Source organism: Triturus cristatus, chromosome 1_1 (assembly GCF_964204655.1).
Source record: "Triturus cristatus chromosome 1_1, aTriCri1.1, whole genome shotgun sequence".
In the NCBI taxonomy this organism is placed as follows: domain Eukaryota; kingdom Metazoa; phylum Chordata; class Amphibia; order Caudata; family Salamandridae; genus Triturus; species Triturus cristatus.
The window spans coordinates 1,295,292,015-1,295,316,016 of NC_140579.1; the positions used below are offsets into that span (position 1 = coordinate 1,295,292,015).

The window sequence follows — 24,002 nt, forward strand, 5'->3', positions numbered from 1 at the left end:
ACTACAATGCCCGAACACCACTGCACTGCCCTAAACCCTGAAACACCACCCACCTGCACGACCCCATACACTGCCCGAACACCTCTGCACTGCCCTAAAGCCTGAAACTTCACCCCCTGAATGACCCCCTACACTGCCCGAACACCACTGCACTGCCCTAAACCCTGAAACACCACCTCGCGCGACCCCCTACACTGCCCGAACACCACTGTACTGCCCTAAACCCTGAAACACCACCCCCAGCACAACCCCCTACACTGCCCAAATACAACTGCACTGACCTAAACCCTAAAACACCACCCTCAGCACAACCCCCTTCACTGCCCGAACACCACTGCACTGCCCTAAAGCCTGAAACATCACCCCCTGAATGACCCCCTACACTGCCCGAACACCACTGCACTGCCCTAAACCCTAAAACAGTACCCCCAGCACGACCCCCTACACTGCCCGAACACCACTGCCCTGCCCTAAACTCTAAAACACCACCCCCAGCACGGCCCCCTACACTGCCGAGCAACGCTGCACTGCCATAAACCCTAAAACACCACGACAAGCACGACTCCCTACACTGCCGAACACCGCTGCACTGCCCTAAACCTTAAAACACTACCCCCAACACGACCCCCTACACTGCACGAACACCGCTGCACTGCTCTAAACCCTAAAACACCACCCCAAGCACGACCCCAACACTGCACGAACATCGCTGCATTGCCCTAAACTCTAAAACACCACCCCCAGCATGACCCCCTACGCTACCCGAACATCGCTGCACTACGTTTAAACCCTAAAACACTGCCCCAGCAGAACCCCTTGCACTACCCAAAAACCACTGCACTGCCCTAAACCCTGAAACACTACCCCCAGCAGTACCCCCTACACTACCCAACCACCACTGCTCTGCCCTAAACCCTAAAACAGTACCCCCAGCAAGACCCCTACACTACACAAACACACTGACCTGCCCTAAACCCTAAAACACTACCCCCAGCCCGATGCCCTTCACTACACAAACACCAATGCACTACCCTAAACCCTAAAACACTACCCCCAGCACGATCCCCTACACTACCCAAACACCATGCACTACCCTAAACCCTAAAACAGTACCAGCCGCACGACCCCCTATACTACCCAAAGACGACTGCACTAACCTAAACCCTAAAACACGACCCCCTACACTACACAAACACCGCTGCACTACCCTAAACCCTAAAACACTAGCCCCAGCACGATCCCCTACACTACCCAAACACCGCTGCACTACCATAAACCCTAAAACACTACACCAGTAGTACCCCCTTCACTACCCAAACACCACTGCACTACCCTAAACCCTAAAACACTACCCCCAGCAGTACCCCCTACACTACCCAAACACCACTGCACTATCCTAAACCCTAAAACACTACCCCCAGCAGTACCCCCTACACTACCCAAACACCACTGCACTACCCTAAACCCTAAAACACTACCCCCAGCATGACCCCCTACACTACCCAAACACCACTGCACTGCCCTAAACCCTAAAACACCCCCCCAAGCACGACCCCCTATAGTGCACAAACACCACTGCACTGCCCTAAACCCTGAAACACCACCCCCAGCATGACCCTCTACAGTGCACGAACACCACTGCACTGCCCGAAACCCTGAAACACCACCCCCAGCACGACTCCCTACACTGCACAAACACCACTGCACTGCCCTAAACCATGAAACACCACTCCCAGCAAGACCCTACACTGCACGAACACCACTGCCCTAAACCCTGAAACACCACCCCCAGCACAACCCCTTACACTGCCTGAATACCACTGCACTGCCCTAAACCCTAAAACACCACCCTCAGCACGACCCCTACACTAAAAAAACACCACTGCACTGCCCTAAACCCTGAAACACCACCCCCTGCACAACGCCATACACTACATGAACACCAATGCACTGCCCTAAACCCTGAAACACCTCCCCCAGCATGACCCCCTACACTGCACGAACATCACTGCACTGCCCTAAACCCTGAAACTCCACTCCCAGCATGACCCCCTACACTGAACGAAAACCACTGCACTGCCCTAAACCCTGAAACACCATTTCCAACACGGCCCCCTACTCTGCCCGAACACCACTGCACTGCCCTAAACCCTGAAACTTTATCCCCAGCACGACCCCCTACAGTGCCCGAACACCACTGCAGTGACCCAAACCCTGAAACACTACCCCCAGCACGACCCCCTACACTGCCCTAACACCACTGCACTGCCCTAAGCCCTGAAACACCAGCCCCTGCACGACCCCCTACACTGCCCGAACACCACTACAATGCCCTAAACCTTGAAAAACCACCCCCCTGCACAACCCACTACAATGCCCGAACACCACTGCACTGCCCTAAACTCTGAAACACGACCCACCTGCATGACCCACTACACTGCCCGAACACCACTGCACTGCCCTAAACCCTGAAACACCATCCACCTGCACGACCCCCTACACTGCCCGAACACCGTAGCACTGCCCTAAAGCCTGAAACATCACCCCCTGAATGACCCCATACACTGCCCGAACACCACTGCACTGCCCTAAACCCTGAAACACCACCCCGCACGACCCCCTACACTGCCCGAACACCACTGTACTGCCCTAAACCCTGAAACACCACCCCCAGCACAACCCCCTACACTGCCTGAATACCACTGCACTGACCTAAATCCTAAAACACCAACCTCAGCACAACCCCCTACACTAAAAAAACACCACTGCACTGCCCTAAACCCTAAAACACTACCCCCAGCACGACCCCCTACACTGCCCGAACACCACTGCACTGCCCTAAACTCTAAAACACCACCCCCAGCACAGCCCCCTACACTGCCGAGCAACGCTGCACTACCCTCAACCCTAAAACACTAGCCCCAGCACGATCCCCTACACTACCCAAACACCACTACACTACCATAAACCCTAAAACACTAACCCAGTAGTACCCCCTACACTACCCAAACACCACTGCACTACCCTAAACCATAAAACACTACCCCCAGCAGTACCCCCTACACTACCCAAACACCACTGCTCTGCCCTAAACCCTAAAACAGTACCCCCAGCAAGACCCCTACACTACACAAACACACTGACCTGCCCTAAACCCTAAAACACTACCCCCAGCCCGATGCCCTTCACTACACAAACACCAATGCACTACCCTAAACCCTAAAACACTACCCCCAGCACGATCCCCTACACTACCCAAACACCATGCACTACCCTAAACCCTAAAACAGTACCAGCCGCACGACCCCCTATACTACCCAAAGACGACTGCACTAACCTAAACCCTAAAACACGACCCCCTACACTACACAAACACCGCTGCACTACCCTAAACCCTAAAACACTAGCCCCAGCACGATCCCCTACACTACCCAAACACCGCTGCACTACCATAAACCCTAAAACACTACACCAGTAGTACCCCCTTCACTACCCAAACACCACTGCACTACCCTAAACCCTAAAACACTACCCCCAGCAGTACCCCCTACACTACCCAAACACCACTGCACTACCCTAAACCCTAAAACACTACCCCCAGCAGTACCCCCTACACTACCCAAACACCACTGCACTACCCTAAACCCTAAAACACTACCCCCAGCATGACCCCCTACACTACCCAAACACCACTGCACTGCCCTAAACCCTAAAACACCAACCCAAGCACGACCCCCTACAGTGCACAAACACCACTGCACTGCCCTAAACCCTGAAACACCACCCCCAGCACGACCCTCTACAGTGCAAGAACACCACTGCACTGCCCGAAACCCTGAAACACCACCCCCAGCACGACTCCCTACACTGCACAAACACCACTGCACTGCCCTAAACCATGAAACACCACTCCCAGCAAGACCCTACACTGCACGAACACCACTGCCCTAAACCCTGAAACACCACCCCCAGCACAACCCCTTACACTGCCTGAATACCACTGCACTGCCATAAACCCTAAAACACCACCCTCAGCACGACCCCTACACTAAAAAAACACCACTGCACTGCCCTAAACCCTGAAACACCACCCCCAGCACAACGCCATACACTGCATGAACACCAATGCACTGCCCTAAACCCTGAAACACCACCCCCAGCATGACCCCCTACACTGCACGAACATCACTGCACTGCCCTAAACCCTGAAACTCCACTCCCAGCATGACCCCCTACACTGAACGAAAACCACTGCACTGCCCTAAACCCTGAAACACCATTTCCAACACGACCCCCTACTCTGCCCGAACACCACTGCACTGCCCTAAACCCTGAAACACTACCCCCAGCACGACCCCCTACACTGCCCTAACACCACTGCACTGCCCTAAGCCCTGAAACACCAGCCCCTGCACGACCCCCTACACTGCCCGAACACCACTACACTGCCCTAAATCTTGAAACACCACCCCCCTGCACAACCCACTACAATGCCCGAACACCACTGCACTGCCCTAAACTCTGAAACAGCACCCACCTGCACGACCCACTACACTGCCCGAACACCACTGCACTGCCCTAAACCTTGAAACACCATCCACCTGCACGACCCCCTACACTGCCCGAACACCGTAGCACTGCCCTAAAGCCTGAAACATCACCCCCTGAATGACCCCCTACACTGCCCGAACACCACTGCACTGCCCTAAACCCTGAAACACCACCCCGCGCGACCCCCTACACTGCCCGAACACCACTGTACTGCCCTAAACCCTGAAACACCATCCACAGCACAACCCCCTACACTGCCCGAATACCACTGCACTGACCTAAATCCTAAAACACCAACCTCAGCACAACCCCCTACACTAAAAAAACACCACTGCACTGCCCTAAACTCTAAAACACCACCCCCAGCACAGCCCCCTACACTGCCGAGCAATGCTGCACTACCCTCAACCCTAAAACACTAGCCCCAGCACGATCCCCTACACTACCCAAACACCACTACACTACCATAAACCCTAAAACACTAACCCAGTAGTACCCCCTACACTACCCAAACACCACTGCACTACCCTAAACCATAAAACACTACCCCCAGCAGTACCCCCTACACTACCCAAACACCACTGCACTATCCTAAACCCTAAAACACTACCCCCAGCAGTACCCCCAACACTACCCAAACACCATGCACTACCCTAAACCCTAAAACACTACCAGCCGCACGACCCCCTATACTACCCAAAGATGACTGCACTAACCTAAACCCTAAAACACGACCCCCTACACTACACAAACACCGCTGCACTACCTTAAACCCTAAAACACTAGCCCCAGCACGATCCCCTACACTACCCAAACACCACTGCACTACGATAAACCCTAAAACACTACCCCAGTAGTACCCCCTACACTACCCAAACACCACTGTACTGCCCTAAACCCTGAAACACCACCCCCCAGCACAACCCCCTACACTGCCCGAATACCACTGCACTGACCTAAACCCTAAAACACCAACCTCAGCACAACCCCCTACACTAAAAGAACACCACTGCACTGCCCTAAACCCTAAAACACTACCCCCAGCACGACCCCCTACACTGCCCGAACACCACTGCACTGCCCTAAACTCTAAAACACCACCCTCAGCACGGCCCCCTACACTGCCGAGCAACGCTGCACTACCCTCAACCCTAAAACACTAGCCCCAGCACGATCCCCTACACTACCCAAACACCACTACACTACCATAAACCCTAAAACACTACCCCAGTAGTACCCCCTACACTACCCAAACACCACTGCACTACCCTAAACCATAAAACACTACCCCCAGCAGTACCCCCTACACTACCCAAACACCACTGCACTATCCTAAACCCTAAAACACTACCCCCAGCAGTACCCGCTACACTACCCAAACAACGCTGCACTACCCTAAACCCTAAAACACTACCCCAGCACAATCCCCTACACTACCCAAACACCATGCACTACCCTAAACCCTAAAACACTACCAGCCGCACAACCCCCTATACTACCCAAAGATGACTGCGCTAACGTAAACCCTAAAACACGACCCCCTACACTACACAAACACCGCTGCACTACCCTAAACCCTAAAACACTACCCCAGTAGTACCCCCTACACTACCCAAACACCACTGCACTACCCTAAACCCTAAAACACTACCCCCAGCAGTACCCCCTACACTACCCAAACACCACTGCACTATCCTAAACCCTAAAACACTACCCCCAGCAATACCCCGTACACTACCCAAACACCACTGCACTACCCTAAACCCAAAAACACTACCCCCAGCAATACCCCCTACACTACCCAAACACCACTGCCCAAAACCCTAAAACACCACCCCAAGCACGACCCCCTACAGTGCACGAACACCACTGCACTGCCCTAAACCCTGAAACACCACCCCCAGCACGACCCCTACAGTGCACGAACACCACTGCACTGCCCTAAACCCTGAAACACCACCCCCTGCACGACCCCCTAGACTGCAAAAAAACACCACTGCACTGCCCTAAACCATGAAACACCACTCCCAGCATGACCCTACACTCCACGAACATCACTGCATGGCCCTAAACCCTAAAACACCACTCCCAGCACAACCCCCTACTCTGCCCAAACACCACTGCACTGCCCTAAACCCTGAAACTGTACCCTCAACACAACCCCCTACACTGCCCTAACACCACTGCACTGCCCTAAACTCTGAAACACTGCCCACAGCACGACCCCCTACACTGCCCTAACACCACTGTACTGCCCTAAACCCTGAAACACCAGCCCCTGCATGACCCCCTACACTGCCCGAACACCACTGCACTGCCCTAAACCCTGAAACACCACCCCCCTGCACGACTTCCTACACTGCCCGAACACTACTGCACTGCCCTAAACCTTGAAACACCACCACCCTGCACGACCCCCTACACTGCCCGAACACCACTGCACTGCCTGAAACCCTGAAACACCACCACCCTGCACAACCCCCTTCACTGCCCGAACACCGCTGCACTGCCCTAAACCCTGAAACACCACCCACCTACATGACCCCCTTTACTGCCCGAACACCACTGCACTGCCCTAAACCCTGAATCACTACCCCGCACGACCCCCTGCACTGACCGAACCCCACTGTACTGCCCTAAACCCTGAAACACCAACCCCCAGCACAACCCCCTACACTGCCTGAATACCACTGCGCTGCCCTAAACTCTAAAACACCACCTTCAGCACAACTCCCTACACTACAAAAACACCACTGCACTGCCCTAAACCCTAGAACACTAACCCCAGCATGACCCCCTACACTGCCCGAACACCAATGCACTGCCCTAAACTCTAAAACACCACCCCCAGCACAACCCCCTACACTGCCGAACACCGCTGCACTGCCTTAAACCCTAAAACACCACCCCAAGCACGACCCCCTACACAGCCGAACACCGCTGCACTGCCCTAAACCCTAAAACACCACCCCCAGCATGACCCCCTACACAGCACGAACAACGCTGCACTGCCCAAAACCCCAAAACACCACCTCCAGCACGATCCCCTTCACTGCCCGAACACCGCTGCACTGCCCTAAACCGTAAAACACCACCCCCGTATGACCCCCTACACTACCCGAACACCGCTGCACTACCTTTAAACCCTAAAACACTATCCCCAGCAGTACCCCCTGCACTACCCAAACACCACTGCACTGCCCTAAACACTGAAACACCACCCCCAGCACAACCCCCTACACTGCCCAAACACCACTGCACTGCCCTAAACCCTGAAACACCACCCCACGTGACCCCCTACACTGCCCGAATACCACTGTACTGCCCTAAACCCTGAAACACCACCCCCAGCACAACCCCCTACACTGCCTGAATACCACTGCACTGCCCTAAACACTAAAACAACACCCTCAGCACGACACCTACACTAAAAAAACACCACTGCACTGCCCTAAACCCTGAAACACCACCCCCTGCACAACCCCATACACTGCATGAACACCAATGCACTGTCCTAAACCCTGAAACACCACCCCCAGCATGACCCCCTACACTGCACGAAAACCACTGCACTGCCCTAAACCCTGAAACACCATATCCAGCACGACCCCCTACTCTGCCCGAACACCACTGCACTGCCCTAAACCCTGAAACTTTACCCCCAGCACGACACCCTATAGTGCCCGAACACCACTGCAGTGCCCTAAACCCTGAAACACTACCCCCAGCATGACCCCCTACACTGCCCTAACACCACTGCACTGCCCTAAGCCCTGAAACACCAGCCCCTGCACGACCCCCTACACTGCCCGAACACCACTACACTGCCCTAAACCTTGAAACACCACCCCCTGCACAACCCACTACAATGCCCGAACACAACTGCACTGCCCTAAACTCTGAAACACCACCCACCTGCACGACCCACTACACTGCCCGAACACCACTGCACTGCCCTAAACCCTGAAACACCATCCACCTGCACGACCCTCTACACTGCCCGAACACCACTGCACTGCCCTAAAGCCTGAAACATCACCCCCTTAATGACCCCCTACACTGCCCGAACACCACTGCACTGCCCTAAACCCTGAAACACCACCCCGCGCGACCCCCTACACTGCCCGAACACCACTGTACTGCCCTAAACCCTGAAACACCACCCCCTAACACAACCCCCTACACTGCCCGAATACCACTGCACTGACCTAAACCCTAAAACACCAACCTCAGCACAACCCCCTACACTAAAAAAACACCACTGCACTGCCCTAAACCCTAAAACACTACCCCCAGCACGACCCCCTACACTGCCCGAACACCACTGCACTGCCCTAAACTCTAAAACACCACTCCAGCACGGCCCCCTACACTGCCGAGCAACGCTGCACTACCCTAAACCCTAAAACACTAGCCCCAGCACGATCCCCTACACTACCCAAACACCACTACACTACCATAAACCCTAAACCCCTACCCCAGTAGTACCCCCTACACTACCCAAACACCACTGCACTACCCTAAACCATAAAACACTACCCCCAGCAGTACCCCCTACACTACCCAAACACCACTGCACTATCCTAAACCCTAAAACACTACCCCCAGCAGTACCCCCTACACTACCCAAACACCGCTGCACTACCCTAAACCATAAAACACTACCCCCAGCACAATCCCCTACACTACCCAAACACCATGCACTACCCTAAACCCTAAAACACTACCAGCCGCACGACCCCCTATACTACCCAAAGATGACTGCACTAACCTAAACCCTAAAACACGACCCCCTACACTACACAAACACCGCTGCACTACCCTAAACCCTAAAACACTAGCCCCAGCACAATCCCCTACACTACCCAAACACCACTGCACTACCATAAACCCTAAAACACTACCCCAGTAGTACCCCCTACACTACCCAAACACCACTGCACTACCCTAAACCCTAAAACACTACCCCCAGCAGTACCCCCTACACTACCCAAACACCACTGCACTATCCTAAACCCTAAAACACTACCCCCAGCAATACCCCCTACACTACCCAAACACCACTGCACTACCCTAAACCCAAAAACACTACCCCCAGCACGACCCCCTACACTACCCAAACACCATTGCACTGCCCAAAACCCTAAAACACCACCCCAAGCACGACCCCCTACAGTGCACGAACACCACTGCACTGCCCTAAACCCTGAAACACCACCCCCAGCATGACCCCCTACAGTGCACGAACACCACTGCACTGCCCTAAACCCTGAAACACTACCCCAGCACGACCCCCTAGACTGCAAAAACACCACTGCACTGCCCTAAACCATGAAACACCACTCCCAGCACGACCCTACACTGCACGAACATCACTGCACTGCCCTAAACCTTGAAACACCACTCCCAGCACAATCCCCTACTCTGCCCAAACACCACTGCACTGCCCTAAACCCTGAAACTGTACCCTCAACATAACCCCCTACACTGCCCTAACACCACTGCCCTAAACCCTGGAACACTGCCCACAGCACGACCCCCTACACTGCCCTAACACCACTGCACTGCCCTAAACCCTAAAACACTACCCCCAGCACGACCCCCTACACTGCCCGAACACCACTGCCCTGCCCTAAACTCTAAAACACCACCCCCAGCACGGCCCCCTACACTGCCGAGCAACGCTGCACTGCCATAAACCCTAAAACACCACCACAAGCACGACTCCCTACACTGCCGAACAACGCTGCACTGCCCTAAACCTTAAAACACTACCCCCAGCACGACCCCCTACACTGCACGAACACCGCTGCACTGCTCTAAACCCTAAAACACCACCCCAAGCACGACCCCAACACTGCACGAACACCGCTGCATTGCCCTAAACTCTAAAACACCACCCCCGTATGACCCCCTACACTACCCGAACACCGCTGCACTACCTTTAAACCCTAAAACACTATCCCCAGCAGTACCCCCTGCACTACCCAAACACCACTGCACTGCCCTAAACACTGAAACACCACCCCCAGCACGACCCCCTACACTGCCCAAACACCACTGCACTGCCCTAAACCCTGAAACACCACCCCACGTGACCCCCTACACTGCCCGAATACCACTGTACTGCCCTAAACCCTGAAACACCACCCCTAGCACAACCCCCTACACTGCCTGAATACCACTGCACTGCCCTAAACACTAAAACAACACCCTCAGCACGACACCTACACTAAAAAAACACCACTGCACTGCCCTAAACCCTGAAACACCACCCCCAGCACAACCCCATACACTGCATGAACACCAATGCACTGTCCTAAACCCTGAAACACCACCCCCAGCATGACCCCCTACACTGCACGAAAACCACTGCACTGCCCTAAACCCAGAAACACCATATCCAGCACGACCCCCTACTCTGCCCGAACACCACTGCACTGCCCTAAACCCTGAAACTTTACCCCCAGCACCACACCCTATAGTGCCCGAACACCACTGCAGTGCCCTAAACCCTGAAACACTACCCCCAGCATGATCCCCTACACTGCCCTAACACCACTGCACTGCCCTAAGCCCTGAAACACCAGCCCCTGCACGACCCCCTACACTGCCCGAACACCACTACACTGCCCTAAACCTTGAAACACCACCCCCTGCACAACCCACTACAATGCCCGAACACAACTGCACTGCCCTAAACTCTGAAACACCACCCAACTGCACGATCCACTACACTGCCCGAACACCACTGCACTGCCCTAAACCCTGAAACACCATCCACCTGCACGACCCCCTACACTGCCCGAACACCACTGCACTGCCCTAAAGCCTGAAAAATCACCCCCTGAATGACCCCCTACACTGCCCAAACACCACTGTACTGCCCTAAACCCTGAAACACCACCCCCAGCACAACCCCCTACACTGCCTGAATACCACTGCACTGCCCTAAACTCTAAAACACCACCATCAGCACTACTCCCTACACTACAAAAACACCACTGCACTGCCCTAAACCCTAAAACACTACCCCCAGCACGACCCCCTATACTACCCGAACACCACTGTACTGCCCTAAACTCTAAAACACCACCCCCAGTACCAACCCCTACACTGCCGAACACCGCTGCGCTGCCTTAAACCCTAAAACACCACCCAAGCACGACCCCCTACACTGCCGAACACCGCTGCACTGCCCTAAACCCTGAAACACCACCCCCTGCATGACCCCCTACACTACCCGAACACCACTGTACTGCCCTAAACCCTGAAACACCACCCAGCATGACCCCCTACACTGCCCAAACACCACTGTACTGCCCTAAACCCTGAAACACCACCCCCAGCAAAACCCCCTACACTGCCCAAATACCACTGCACTGCCCTAAACTCTAAAACACCACCATCAGCACTACTCCCTACACTACAAAAACACCACTGCACTACCCTAAACCCTATAACACTACGCCCAGTACGACCCCCTATACTACCCGAACACCACTGCACTGCCCTAAACTCTAAAACACAACCCCAGCACGAACCCCTACACTGCCGAACACTGCTGCACTGCCTTAAACCCTAAAACACCACCCCAAGCACGACCCCCTACACTGCAGAACACCGCTGCACTGCCCTAAACCCTAAAACACCACCCCCAGCATGACCCCCTACACAGCACAAACACCGCTGCACTGCCCTAAACCCTGAAACACCATATCCAGCACGACCCCCTACTCTGCCCGAACACCACTGCACTGCCCTAAACCCTGAAACTTTACCCCCAGCACGACACCCTATAGTGCCCGAACACCACTGCAGTGCCCTAAACCCTGAAACACTACCCCCAGCATGACCCCCTACACTGCCCTAACACCACTGCACTGCCCTAAGCCCTGAAACACCAGCCCCTGCACGACCCCCTACACTGCCCGAACACCACTACACTGCCCTAAACCTTGAAACACCACCCCCTGCACAACCCACTACAATGCCCGAACACAACTGCACTGCCCTAAACTCTGAAACACCACCCACCTGCACGACCCACTACACTGCCCGAACACCACTGCACTGCCCTAAACCCTGAAACACCATCCACCTGCACGACCCTCTACACTGCCCGAACACCACTGCACTGCCCTAAAGCCTGAAACATCACCCCCTTAATGACCCCCTACACTGCCCGAACACCACTGCACTGCCCTAAACCCTGAAACACCACCCCGCGCGACCCCCTACACTGCCCGAACACCACTGTACTGCCCTAAACCCTGAAACACCACCCCCTAACACAACCCCCTACACTGCCCGAATACCACTGCACTGACCTAAACCCTAAAACACCAACCTCAGCACAACCCCCTACACTAAAAAAACACCACTGCACTGCCCTAAACCCTAAAACACTACCCCCAGCACGACCCCCTACACTGCCCGAACACCACTGCACTGCCCTAAACTCTAAAACACCACTCCAGCACGGCCCCCTACACTGCCGAGCAACGCTGCACTACCCTAAACCCTAAAACACTAGCCCCAGCACGATCCCCTACACTACCCAAACACCACTACACTACCATAAACCCTAAACCCCTACCCCAGTAGTACCCCCTACACTACCCAAACACCACTGCACTACCCTAAACCATAAAACACTACCCCCAGCAGTACCCCCTACACTACCCAAACACCACTGCACTATCCTAAACCCTAAAACACTACCCCCAGCAGTACCCCCTACACTACCCAAACACCGCTGCACTACCCTAAACCATAAAACACTACCCCCAGCACAATCCCCTACACTACCCAAACACCATGCACTACCCTAAACCCTAAAACACTACCAGCCGCACGACCCCCTATACTACCCAAAGATGACTGCACTAACCTAAACCCTAAAACACGACCCCCTACACTACACAAACACCGCTGCACTACCCTAAACCCTAAAACACTAGCCCCAGCACAATCCCCTACACTACCCAAACACCACTGCACTACCATAAACCCTAAAACACTACCCCAGTAGTACCCCCTACACTACCCAAACACCACTGCACTACCCTAAACCCTAAAACACTACCCCCAGCAGTACCCCCTACACTACCCAAACACCACTGCACTATCCTAAACCCTAAAACACTACCCCCAGCAATACCCCCTACACTACCCAAACACCACTGCACTACCCTAAACCCAAAAACACTACCCCCAGCACGACCCCCTACACTACCCAAACACCATTGCACTGCCCAAAACCCTAAAACACCACCCCAAGCACGACCCCCTACAGTGCACGAACACCACTGCACTGCCCTAAACCCTGAAACACCACCCCCAGCATGACCCCCTACAGTGCACGAACACCACTGCACTGCCCTAAACCCTGAAACACTACCCCAGCACGACCCCCTAGACTGCAAAAACACCACTGCACTGCCCTAAACCATGAAACACCACTCCCAGCACGACCCTACACTGCACGAACATCACTGCACTGCCCTAAACCTTGAAACACCACTCCCAGCACAATCCCCTACTCTGCCCAAACACCACTGCACTGCCCTAAACCCTGAAACTGTACCCTCAACATAACCCCCTACACTGCCCTAACACCACTGCCCTAAACCCTGGAACACTGCCCACAGCACGACCCCCTACACTGCCCTAACACCACTGCACTGCCCTAAACCCTAAAACACTACCCCCAGCACGACCCCCTACACTGCCCGAACACCACTGCCCTGCCCTAAACTCTAAAACACCACCCCCAGCACGGCCCCCTACACTGCCGAGCAACGCTGCACTGCCATAAACCCTAAAACACCACCACAAGCACGACTCCCTACACTGCCGAACAACGCTGCACTGCCCTAAACCTTAAAACACTACCCCCAGCACGACCCCCTACACTGCACGAACACCGCTGCACTGCTCTAAACCCTAAAACACCACCCCAAGCACGACCCCAACACTGCACGAACACCGCTGCATTGCCCTAAACTCTAAAACACCACCCCCGTATGACCCCCTACACTACCCGAACACCGCTGCACTACCTTTAAACCCTAAAACACTATCCCCAGCAGTACCCCCTGCACTACCCAAACACCACTGCACTGCCCTAAACACTGAAACACCACCCCCAGCACGACCCCCTACACTGCCCAAACACCACTGCACTGCCCTAAACCCTGAAACACCACCCCACGTGACCCCCTACACTGCCCGAATACCACTGTACTGCCCTAAACCCTGAAACACCACCCCTAGCACAACCCCCTACACTGCCTGAATACCACTGCACTGCCCTAAACACTAAAACAACACCCTCAGCACGACACCTACACTAAAAAAACACCACTGCACTGCCCTAAACCCTGAAACACCACCCCCAGCACAACCCCATACACTGCATGAACACCAATGCACTGTCCTAAACCCTGAAACACCACCCCCAGCATGACCCCCTACACTGCACGAAAACCACTGCACTGCCCTAAACCCAGAAACACCATATCCAGCACGACCCCCTACTCTGCCCGAACACCACTGCACTGCCCTAAACCCTGAAACTTTACCCCCAGCACCACACCCTATAGTGCCCGAACACCACTGCAGTGCCCTAAACCCTGAAACACTACCCCCAGCATGATCCCCTACACTGCCCTAACACCACTGCACTGCCCTAAGCCCTGAAACACCAGCCCCTGCACGACCCCCTACACTGCCCGAACACCACTACACTGCCCTAAACCTTGAAACACCACCCCCTGCACAACCCACTACAATGCCCGAACACAACTGCACTGCCCTAAACTCTGAAACACCACCCAACTGCACGATCCACTACACTGCCCGAACACCACTGCACTGCCCTAAACCCTGAAACACCATCCACCTGCACGACCCCCTACACTGCCCGAACACCACTGCACTGCCCTAAAGCCTGAAAAATCACCCCCTGAATGACCCCCTACACTGCCCAAACACCACTGTACTGCCCTAAACCCTGAAACACCACCCCCAGCACAACCCCCTACACTGCCTGAATACCACTGCACTGCCCTAAACTCTAAAACACCACCATCAGCACTACTCCCTACACTACAAAAACACCACTGCACTGCCCTAAACCCTAAAACACTACCCCCAGCACGACCCCCTATACTACCCGAACACCACTGTACTGCCCTAAACTCTAAAACACCACCCCCAGTACCAACCCCTACACTGCCGAACACCGCTGCGCTGCCTTAAACCCTAAAACACCACCCAAGCACGACCCCCTACACTGCCGAACACCGCTGCACTGCCCTAAACCCTGAAACACCACCCCCTGCATGACCCCCTACACTACCCGAACACCACTGTACTGCCCTAAACCCTGAAACACCACCCAGCATGACCCCCTACACTGCCCAAACACCACTGTACTGCCCTAAACCCTGAAACACCACCCCCAGCAAAACCCCCTACACTGCCCAAATACCACTGCACTGCCCTAAACTCTAAAACACCACCATCAGCACTACTCCCTACACTACAAAAACACCACTGCACTACCCTAAACCCTATAACACTACGCCCAGTACGACCCCCTATACTACCCGAACACCACTGCACTGCCCTAAACTCTAAAACACAACCCCAGCACGAACCCCTACACTGCCGAACACTGCTGCACTGCCTTAAACCCTAAAACACCACCCCAAGCACGACCCCCTACACTGCAGAACACCGCTGCACTGCCCTAAACCCTAAAACACCACCCCCAGCATGACCCCCTACACAGCACAAACACCGCTGCACTGCCCTAAACCCTAAAACACCACACCCAGCACGACCCCCTACACTGCCCGAACACTGCTGCACTGCCCTAAACCCTAAAACACCACCCCCGCATGACCCCCTACACTACTCGAACACCGCTGCACTACCTTTAAACCCTAAAACACAACCCCCAGCAGTACCCCCTGCACTACCCAAACACCACTGCACTGCCCTAAACACTGAAACACCACCCCCAGCATGACCCCCTACACTGCCCGAACACCAGTGGACTGCCCTAAACCCTGAAACACCACCCCACGTGACCGCCTACACTGCCCGAACACCACTGTACTGCCGTAAACCCTGAAACACCACCCCACAGCACAACCCTCTATACTGCCCGAATACCACTGCACTGCCCTAAACCCTAAAACACCACCCTCAGCATGACCCCCTACACTAAAAAAACACAACTGCAGTGCCCTAAACACTGAAACACCACCCCCAGCACAACCCCATACACTGCATGAACACCGCTGCACTGCCTTCAACCCTAAAACACCACCCCAAGCACGACCCCCTACACTGCCGAACACCGCTGCACTGCCCTAAACCCTAAAACACCACCCCCAGCATGACCCCCTACACAGCACAAACACCGCTGCACTGCCCTAAACCCTAAAACACCACACCCAGCACGACCCCCTACACTGCCCGAACACTGCTGTACTGCCCTAAACCCTAAAACACCACCCCCGCATGACCCCCTACACTACCCGAACACCGCTGCACTACCTTTAAACCCTAAAACACAACCCCCAGCAGTACTCCCTGCACTACCCAAACACCACTGCACTGCCCTAAACACTGAAACACCACCCCCAGCATGAACCCCTACACTGCCCGAACACCACTGCACTGCCCTAAACCCTGAAACACCACCCCACAGCACAACCCCCTACACTGCCCGAATAAAACTGCACTGCCCTAAACCCTGAAACACCACCCCACAGCACAACCCCCTACACTGCCCGAACACCGCTGCACTGCCTTAAACCCTAAAACACCACCCCAAGCACGACCCCCTACACTGCCGAACACCGCTGCACTGCCCTAAACCCTAAAACACCACCCCCAGCATGACCCCCTACACAGCACAAACCCGCTACACTGCCCTAAACCCTAAAACACCACACCCAGCACGACCCCCTACACTGCCCGAACACTGCTGCACTGCCCTAAACCCTAAAACACCACCCCCGCATGACCCCCTACACTACTCGAACACCGCTGCACTACCTTTAAACCCTAAAACACAACCCCCAGCAGTACCCCCTGCACTACCCAAACACCACTGCACTGCCCTATACACTGAAACACCACCCCCAGCATGACCCCCTACACTGCCCGAACACCACTGCACTGCCCTAAACCCTGAAACACCACCCCACGTGACCCCCTACACTGCCCGAACACCACTGTACTGCCCTAAACCCTGAAACACCACCCCACAGTACAACCCCCTATACTGCCCGAATACCACTGCACTGCCCTAAACCCTAAAACACCACCCTCAGCACGACCCCCTACACTAAAAAAACACCACTGCAGTGCCCTAAACACTGAAACACCACCCCCAGCACAACCCCATACACTGCATGAACACAGCTGCACTGCCTTAAACCCTAAAACACCACCCCAAGCACGACCCCCTACACAGCACAAACACCGCTGCACTTCCCTAAACCCTAAAACACCACACCCAGCACAACCCCCTACACTGCCCGAACACTGCTGCACTGCCCTAAACCCTAAAACACCACCCCGGCATGACCCCCTACACTACCCGAACACCGCTGCAATACCTTTAAACCCTAAAACACAACCCCCAGCAGTACTCCCTGCACTACCCAAACACCACTGCACTGCCCTAAACACTGAAACACTACCCCCAGCATGACCCCCTACACTGCCCGAACACCACTGCACTGCCCTAAACCCTGAAACACCACCCCACGCGACCCCCTACACTGTCCGAACACCACTGTACTGCCCTAAACCCTGAAACACCACCCCACAGCACAACCCCCTACACTGCCCAAATACCACTGCACTGCCCTTAACCCTAAAACACCACCCTCAGCATGACCCCCTACACTATAAAAACACCACTGCAGTGCCCTAAAACCTGAAACACAACCCCCAGCACAACCCCATACACTGCATGAACACCAATGCACTGCCCTAAACCCTGAAACACCACCCCACGCGACCCCCTACACTGCCCGAACACCACTGTACTGCCCTAAACCCTGAAACACCACCCCACAGCACAACCCCCTACACTGCCCGAATACCACTGCACTGCCCTAAACCCTAAAACACCACCCTCAGCATGACCCACCTACACTAAAAAAACACCACTGCAGTGCCCGAAACCCTGAAAACCACCCCCTGCACAACCCACTACAATGCCCGAACACCACTGCACTGCCCTAAACCCTGAAACACCACCCACCTGCACGACCCCATACACTGCCCGAACACCACTGCACTGCCCTAAAGCCTGAAACATCACCCCCTGAATGACCCCCCTACACTGCCCGAACACCACTGCACTGCCCTAAACCCTGAAACACCACCTCGCGCGACCCCCTACACTGCCCAAACACCACTGTACTGCCCTAAACCCTGAAACACCACCCCCCAGCATGACCCACTATACTACCCGAACACCACTGCACTGCCCTAAACTCTAAAACACCACCCCCAGCACGAACCCCTACACTGCCGAACACCGCTGCACTGCCTTAAACCCTAAAACACCACCCCAAGCACAACCCCCTACACTGCCGAACACTGCTGCACTGCCCTAAATCCTAAAACACCACCCCCAGCATGACCCCCTAAACATCACAAACACCGCTGCACTGCCCTAAACCCTAAAACACCACACCCAGCATGACCCCCTACACTGCCCGAACACTGCTGCACTGCCCTAAACCCTAAAACACCACCCCCGCATGACCCCCTACACTACCCAAACACCACTGCACTGCCCTAAACACTGAAACACCACCCCCAGCATGACCCCCTACACTGCCCGAACACCACTGCACTGCGCTAAACCCTGAAACACCACCCCACGTGACCCCCTACACTGCCCGAACACCACTGTACTGCCCTAAACCCTGAAACACCACCCCACAGCACAACCACCTACACTGCCCGAATACCACTGCACTGCCCTAAACCCTAAAACACCACCCTCAGCACAACCCCTACACTAAAAAAACACCACTGCAGTGCCCTAAACCCTGAAACACCACCCCCAGCACAACCCCATCCTCTGCATGAACACCGCTGCACTGCCTTAAACCCTAAAACACCACCCCAAGCACGACCCCCTACACTACCGAACACCGCTGCACTGCCCTAAACCCTAAAACACCACCCCCAGCATGACCCCCTACACACCAAAAACACCGCTGCACTGCCCTAAACCCTAAAACACCACACCCAGCACGACCCCCTACACTGCCCGAACACTGCTGCACTGCCCTAAACCCTAAAACACCACCTCCCTGCACAACCCACTACAATGCCCGAACACCACTGCACTGCCCTAAACCCTGAAACACCACCCACCTGCACGACCCCATACACTGCCCGAACACCTCTGCACTGCCCTAAACCCTGAAACACCACCTCGCGCGACCCCCTACACTGCCCGAACACCACTGTACTGCCCTAAACCCTGAAACACCACCCCCCAGCACAACCCCCTACACTGCCCGAATACAACTGCACTGACCTAAACCCTAAAACACCACCCTCAGCACAACCCCCTTCACTGCCCGAACACCACTGCACTGCCCTAAAGCCTGAAACATCACCCCCTGAATGACCCCCTACACTGCCCGAACACCACTGCACTGCCCTAAACCCTAAAACAGTACCCCCAGCACGACCCCCTACACTGCCCGAACACCACTGCCCTGCCCTAAACTCTAAAACACCACCCCCAGCACGGCCCCCTACACTGCCGAGCAACGCTGCACTGCCATAAACCCTAAAACACCACCACAAGCAGGACTCCCTACACTGCCGAACACCGCTGCACTGCCCTAAACCTTAAAACACTACCCCCAGCACGACCCCCTACACTGCACGAACACCGCTGCACTGCTCTAAACCCTAAAACACCACCCCAAGCACGACCCCAACACTGCACGAACACCGCTGCATTGCCCTAAACTCTAAAACACCACCCCCAGCATGACCCCCTACGCTACCCGAACATCGCTGCACTACGTTTAAACCCTAAAACACTGCCCCAGCAGAACCCCTTGCACTACCCAAAAACCACTGCACTGCCCTAAACCCTGAAACACTACCCCCAGCAGTACCCCCTACACTACCCAACCACCACTGCTCTGCCCTAAACCCTAAAACAGTACCCCCAGCAAGACCCCTACACTACACAAACACACTGACCTGCCCTAAACCCTAAAACACTACCCCCAGCCCGATGCCCTTCACTACACAAACACCAATGCACTACCCTAAACCCTAAAACACTACCCCCAGCACGATCCCCTACACTACCCAAACACCATGCACTACCCTAAACCCTAAAACAGTACCAGCGGCACGACCCCCTATACTACCCAAAGACGACTGCACTAACCTAAACCCTAAAACACGACCCCCTACACTACACAAACACCGCTGCACTACCCTAAACCCTAAAACACTAGCCCCAGCACGATCCCCTACACTACCCAAACACCGCTGCACTACCATAAACCCTAAAACACTACACCAGTAGTACCCCCTTCACTACCCAAACACCACTGCACTACCCTAAACCCTAAAACACTACCCCCAGCAGTACCCCCTACACTACCCAAACACCACTGCACTATCCTAAACCCTAAAACACTACCCCCAGCAGTACCCCCTACACTACCCAAACACCACTGCACTACCCTAAACCCTAAAACACTACCCCCAGCATGACCCCCTACACTACCCAAACACCACTGCACTGCCCTAAACCCTAAAACACCACCCCAAGCACGACCCCCTATAGTGCACAAACACCACTGCACTGCCCTAAACCCTGAAACACCACCCCCAGCACGACCCTCTACAGTGCACGAACACCACTGCACTGCCCGAAACCCTGAAACACCACCCCCAGCACGACTCCCTACACTGCACAAACACCACTGCACTGCCCTAAACCATGAAACACCACTCCCAGCAAGACCCTACACTGCACGAATACCACTGCACTGCCCTAAACCCTAAAACACCACCCTCAGCACGACCCCTACACTAAAAAAACACCACTGCACTGCCCTAAACCCTGAAACACCACCCCCTGCACAACGCCATACACTACATGAACACCAATGCACTGCCCTAAACCCTGAAACACCTCCCCCAGCATGACCCCCTACACTGCACGAACATCACTGCACTGCCCTAAACCCTGAAACTCCACTCCCAGCATGACCCCCTACACTGAACGAAAACCACTGCACTGCCCTAAACCCTGAAACACCATTTCCAACACGACCCCCTACTCTGCCCGAACACCACTGCACTGCCCTAAACCCTGAAACTTTATCCCCAGCACGACCCCCTACAGTGCCCGAACACCACTGCAGTGACCTAAACCCTGAAACACTACCCCCAGCACGACCCCCTACACTGCCCTAACACCACTGCACTGCCCTAAGCCCTGAAACACCAGCCCCTGCATGACCCCCTACACTCCCCGAACACCACTACACTGCCCTAAACCTTGAAACACCACCCCCCTGCACAACCCACTACAATGCCCGAACACCACTGCACTGCCCTAAACTCTGAAACACCACCCACCTGCACGACCCACTACACTGCCCGAACACCACTGCACTGCCCTAAACCCTGAAACACCATCCACCTGCACGACCCCCTACACTGCCCGAACACCGTAGCACTGCCCTAAAGCCTGAAACATCACCCCCTGAATGACCCCCTACACTGCCCGAACACCACTGCACTGCCCTAAACCCTGAAACACCACCCCGCGCGACCCCCTACACTGCCCGAACACCACTGTACTGCCCTAAACCCTGAAACACCACCCCCAGCACAACCCCCTACACTGCCTGAATACCACTGCACTGCCCTAAACTCTAAAACACCACCATCAGCACTACTCCCTACACTACAAAAACACCACTGCACTGCCCTAAACCCTAAAACACTACCCCCAGCACGACCCCCTATACTACCCGAACACCACTGTACTGCCCTAAACTCTAAAACACCACCCCCAGTACCAACCCCTACACTGCCGAACACCGCTGCGCTGCCTTAAACCCTAAAACACCACCCAAGCACGACCCCCTACACTGCCGAACACCGCTGCACTGCCCTAAATCCTGAAACACCACCCCCTGCATGACCCCCTACACTACCCGAACACCACTGTACTGCCCTAAACCCTGAAACACCACCCAGCATGACCCCCTACACTGCCCAAACACCACTGTACTGCCCTAAACCCTGAAACACCACCCCCAGCACGATCCACTACACTGCCCAAATACCACTGCACTGCCCTAAACTCTAAAACACCACCATCAGCACTACTCCCTACACTACAAAAACACCACTGCACTGCCCTAAACCCTAAAACACTACGCCCAGTACGACCCCCTATACTACCCGAACACCACTGCACTGCCCTAAACTCTAAAACACAACCCCCAGCACGAACCCCTACACTGCCGAACACTGCTGCACTGCCTTAAACCCTAAAACACCACCCCAAGCACGACCCCCTACACTGCAGAACACCGCTGCACTGCCCTAAACCCTAAAACACCACCCCCAGCATGACCCCCTACACAGCACAAACACCGCTGCACTGCCCTAAACCCTAAAACACCACACCCAGCACGACCCCCTACACTGCCCGAACACTGCTGCACTGCCCTAAACCCTAAAACACCACCCCCGCATGACCCCCTACACTACTCGAACACCGCTGCACTACCTTTAAACCCTAAAACACAACCCCCAGCAGTACCCCCTGCACTACCCAAACACCACTGCACTGCCCTAAACACTGAAACACCACCCCCAGCATGACCCCCTACACTGCCCGAACACCAGTGGACTGCCCTAAACCCTGAAACACCACCCCACGTGACCGCCTACACTGCCCGAACACCACTGTACTGCCGTAAACCCTGAAACACCACCCCACAGCACAACCCTCTATACTGCCCGAATACCCCTGCACTGCCCTAAACCCTAAAACACCACCCTCAGCATGACCCCCTACACTAAAAAAACACAACTGCAGTGCCCTAAACACTGAAACACCACCCCCAGCACAACCCCATACACTGCATGAACACCGCTGCACTGCCTTCAACCCTAAAACACCACCCCAAGCACGACCCCCTACACTGCCGAACACCGCTGCACTGTCCTAAACCCTAAAACACCACCCCCAGCATGACCCCCTACACAGCACAAACACCGCTGCACTGCCCTAAACCCTAAAACACCACACCCAGCACGACCCCCCACACTGCCCGAACACTGCTGTACTGCCCTAAACCCTAAAACACCACCCCGCATGACCCCCTACACTACCCGAA

General features: G+C 54.9%; 1 protein-coding gene across 1 annotated transcript in view; it reads left to right on the forward strand.

The window, feature by feature from the left end:
* The window catches only part of LOC146871989 (synaptophysin-like protein 2), a 922,132-nt gene that overhangs the window by 732,619 nt on the left and 165,511 nt on the right, over window positions 1-24,002 (forward strand). The gene's annotated exons all lie outside the window — the stretch shown is intronic.